The sequence below is a fragment of the Aethalodelphis obliquidens genome, unplaced genomic scaffold (genome assembly GCF_003676395.1).
Source record: "Aethalodelphis obliquidens isolate GAN/ISIS:26980383/991018 unplaced genomic scaffold, ASM367639v1 scaffold6, whole genome shotgun sequence".
Lineage (NCBI taxonomy): Eukaryota > Metazoa > Chordata > Mammalia > Artiodactyla > Delphinidae > Aethalodelphis > Aethalodelphis obliquidens.
The window spans coordinates 4,293,601-4,298,368 of record NW_020837950.1 but is presented as its reverse complement, the minus strand read 5'-3'; the positions used below and the strand labels follow the sequence as shown (position 1 = coordinate 4,298,368).

General features: G+C 44.9%; 1 long non-coding RNA gene across 1 annotated transcript; it reads left to right on the top strand.

The window, feature by feature from the left end:
• The first annotated feature begins 489 nt into the window (after window positions 1–489).
• LOC113618795 (uncharacterized) lies at window positions 490–3,773 on the top strand. Its single transcript, XR_003432125.1, has 3 exons — window positions 490–1,840; window positions 3,348–3,426; window positions 3,642–3,773. It is a non-coding gene; the product is annotated as an uncharacterized LOC113618795 (long non-coding RNA).
• Window positions 3,774–4,768: the final 995 nt, after the last annotated feature.

Sequence of the window (4,768 nt, the reverse complement as noted above, 5' to 3'; positions counted from 1 at the left end):
GTAGCAGGTATCAGTACTTCATTCCTTTTAATGGCTAAGAATATTCCACTGTATGCATATACCCCAGTTTGTTTATTCATTCATCTGTCCATGGACATCTGGGTTGTTGTTTCCACCTTTTTGCTACCGTGAATAGTGCTGCTGTTTGTGTACAAGTATACCTGCTTATTTTAGGTACATGCATAGGAGTGGAATTGTTGGTTCACGTGATAATTCTATGTTTAGACTTTTGAGGAACTGCCAAACTATTTCCTGCCATGGCTGAACCATTTTACACCTCCACCAGAAAAAGGTGAGGGTTCCAATTTCCCCACATCATCACCCACAGTTTTTATTTATTTATTTTTTGCCACAGCCATCCTAGTGGATCTAAAGTGATATATCATGGTGGCTTTGATTTGCATTTCCCTAATGACTAATGATGTGGAGCATCTCTTCATGCACTTGTTGGTCATTTGTATATCTTATTTGGAAAAACGTCTATTCAAATTCTTTGCCCATTTTAAAATTTGGTTGATTGCCTTTTTGTTGTTGAGTTATAAGAGTTTTTCAAAATATACTCTGGATACCAAGCTCTTATCAGATGTGTGATTCAAAAATCTCTCTCCATTCTGTAGGCTGTATTGTTTTTTAAAAAGATTAGTTGAATTGACTAACAGTTATCTTTATACTAACATAAGTTTCCTTCCCTTGTGTTCTGATGTGCTTTCTTGAGTGGAAGACCTAGTTAGGACCATGTGAATACATATAAATCTGTGGTATATATTGCCTCGCTCCTAATCTTAATAAGTTTGTGGGAACAAGTTGCTCATGGGAACATATTTTTCAGGAATATCATGGCAAAAAAAAAAAAAAGATTGAAAATTGCTTTTTTAGACCAAGGGTCCAGATCCGAGAATAGGATGATGTATTCCTGATTCCTGCATACCAAAAACTGGTTCAGAGGTGTGAAACAAAAGCACGAGGGACACCAACTAACATGACATATATGAAGTCTCCTCAGCCACACCAACCTTGCCGTTCCTCAACCCTTGGATCTTGAGACAGAGTGATGAAAAAGCAAGATAATTCCATGATTCTTATTCCCAACGTTGGCTCATTCGGCAACCTCCATAGAACAGAGTGCAGCTCAAGCCGTTAGAATTTGACTTATTAAAAGGGGACATGAGTCTCACAAAGCCTCAAATACCAGCTTTTTATTTAAAAAAAAAAAATAACTAATAGCAGCAGCAGCATGAGATGTAGCATGAAGCTGAAATTGTTCAGATCCTGGAGTTAGAAGGGAAGGATATGCACCAAGGAGTGATTGCCCTTAATTTAGGAATAACACAAAGACCAAGTGGGAAAGCAGACTGTTCCCGGCTGATAAAACCATGGAGGATTTCAAGTTTCCCGACACCTCTAGACAGGGCCCTAGCAAATATTAAGCACAGAGTGAAAACCATCTTTAACATTCGGCTATAGACTTTTAGATCTGGACTGTGCTTCATCTTAAAGGTGGCCCACTGGCATGTAGCACGCAGAGACAGAATAAAAGCCGTTGATTCTTCCTTGTGAAATCAATCCCGCTGGCTACCTACAGCCAAATTCTAGACAAATCAGAGCCATCTAGTAACATAAGTATAAACTGGAGACTGTGTATGCTCAGGGCCAGCAGAAACCATGGAGGAACTTGGTGGGTGATGCGAAAAGTACAGAAATCTACTCTGCCTCTAATACTTCGCCGCTTCTTCCAGTCCCAGTGGACACAACGATCACCAGCAGATGAAATGTTTACTGAGGTTTTGTTACATGCTGGAGACAGCGCTAGATCATCAAAGACAAAGCTCCTGTTCTGAAGGTAAGGCGGCCATACAGAGCAGAGGTTTCTCACACAGGAGGGTGGGGCCTGGCAGAGTGGGGAGGCCCACTGGACTTGGGAGGAAGGAGAGCTGGATCAGCTTAGCTCTGAGCCAGGACTCTCCTGGTTGCAAGTGATAGAAACCTGATTTGAATTACAAAGAGGGAATGTATTGTCATGAAACCAATCCCCTGGAAGGGAGGGGATCTGCCAGGCTTCAGAAGCAATTGGGACTAGATAGCCATCAAGACAAGGTCACTGCACTGGCTATGTCTGGAGAGCTCTTCCCTCCCACTTAGTTTATCAGCTACTCATTATTCTTGTGTCCAGTCACTTCCTCAGGAAAACCTCCCCTCCCCTGACTCAGCTCCCTGACTGAATCTCACCCAGAGACCTGGCTGGTCTCTTCAAGCCTTTGGGGCAAATTAGAAAAAGGTGACCCTTTTGCATGGACAGCATCAGGGTGTGAAGAATAGGGTCCCCCTTCCTCTGGGCACATACAGCTTCACACCAGGCCTCATGGCTTGGTGAGAAGGCTCTAGATGGGATTTCAGCCCACTTGTCCCCTTGGCTGTGCTGCTTTGCGCAGTGTACGCACTGGCTTATCAGCTGTGGACCCTGCAGTTCTCAGCTAGCCTGAATGGCTCTTGGAGACCCTAGTCTTTATGTTGAGCCTCTCCTCAGAGCCTGTGCCTGTCTCAGTGAGGGACCACACAGTGGCAGGCGAGAGACTGAATTTGCATTGTCGAAGAGAGAAGTTGGAAAACCAAAGAAATAAAGTGATGTGGTGCTCACAAAAAAACCCTGTAGTCTATTGTATATTCTCAGAAGACTACCTTTTCTCACTACTTGTCAAAATAGGAGTTTTACTTTGCTTGCATGTTTATTTAAGGAATGTCTCCCCTGCACACTTGTAAGCCCCACAAGGACAGCAGTTGGGCCTGTTTTTGCCCAACATGTTATTCCTAGGGCCCAGAAGTGTCTTGCACATGGAAAGCCCTTACTAAATAGTTTGTTTCGTGAATAAATGAATGAGCAAACAAATGAGTGTGTGTTTATTCCTCTGAGACTGGCGTTTTTAATGAGGGGGGAGCCATGGCTGAGGGCAGCTTATAAGCCCACAGACAGAGAAGGCTGCTTCTTCTTAATTCTGATTTTTAAAATTCCAGGGAAGGATGCTAAGTGGCCCATTTGAGATCATATGTCCACTGGGAGTGGTAGGCACCCTGACTGGCAAGTCCCATCAAAGCTCTTTTTGGTGAATGGTAGGGTGAGCAGTACCCCAAAAGAAGAGGAGACTCTTCCTGGCGAAAGAGGGGAAGGCTGGGCAGAAACAACTCTGATGGCCCCCATACTGCCATTGACTTGCCGTGGGCTGGTCACTTCTGTCTTTGTTTCCTCACCTGTGAAACGAGGGAATGAGCTGGGCTCATCTCTGAGATCATCTAGCCCAATGTTCTCTTCCTTTTGTTCTGCTTCTGGTTTTGGTTCTGTTTCCTCCTGCCAGATTCTGTTCTAGTGTTGCGTGTGTCAAGTGGAAAAAAACATGACTGTGGGCAGCCTCGGTCAAGGAAGGCTTAATGGAGGTGAGCTTTACGCTGAGTGGGAAGGGCAGGGGAGTTGTATATGGAGAGACAGGGAGGAGGGGAGGTTTTTCAGGGTGAGAGGCTGGCTGGGAGAAGCCTGTTAGGGACTGGTGTTGAGCCATTTGTTTGCTAGAAGTCTTTTTTTTTTTTTTTTAAGAGTAAATATCTTTGTAAGGGGTACCATGTTATCTCAACTATATTTTCTCCTGAATTAGCTTATCCAAGAACAGCAAGCCGGTCATCCCCAAGGATCTGAGGGAATGAGACATTGAACAGGTAAGTTTTTTTTTTTTTTGCAGTACGCGGGCCTCTCCCTGTTGTGGCCTCCTGCTATTGTGGCCTCTCGCGTTGCGGAGCACAGGCTCCGGACGCGCAGGCTCAGCGGCCATGGCCCACGGGCCCACGGGCCCAGCCGCTCCGCGGCATGTGGGATCTTCCCAGACCGGGGCACGAACCCGTGTCCCCTGCATCAGCAGGCGGACTCTCAATCACCGCGCCACCAGGGAAGCCCCGAACAGGTAAGTTTTGATCATCAAAATAGGTCCTGAGTACAAGCATTTCTCATGTGTATGAATTAGGCTGATCACTGTGGGGTCGATGTATACAGTTGACCCTTGAACAACATGGTTTGAACTACACGGGTCCATTTTTATGTGGTTTTCAATAGATATACAAAAATATACGTGTAGAATATTGTGTGCAAGATTTGTATTGAAGTGGACAGCCTATCCTTACACAGGCACGAGGTGAGTGATAGTATAAAATTCATAATGTGTGGGGCTTCCCTGGTGGCGCAGTGGTTGAGAGTCCGCCTGCCGATGCAGGGGACACGGGTTCGTGCCCCTGTCCGGGAAGATCCCACATGCCGCGGAGCGGCTGGGCCTGTGAGCCATGGCCGCTGAGCCTGTGCGTCCGGAGCCTGTGCTCCGCAACGGGAGAGGCCACAACAGTGAGAGGCCCGCGTACCGCAAAAAAAAAAAAAAAATTCATAATGTGTTAGTTTTCTTACTGTTTTATAACTCTGCTCTCAAAGAATTACATTACTGTACAGTATGCTTCTCTCTCTCATAATTGGAGACACTAGGTATCAGCCTATCATCACAGGTAAGTGGTTTTTAAAAAACATGTAACAATGTTTCCAGCACTGTGTTATGAATATGACACCATATGCCATAAAAATTTTACAATGATTCATTCATTAGTGCATAGGCTAGGCTACTGGGAAGCCATCGTATCAATTACACTAGGCTACCATAAAGCAATCATAATGCTGCTTCTTCATTATCAATGCATGAATCATTATACCTGTAAATATATACAAACTTCTTTTTCACATTATCTC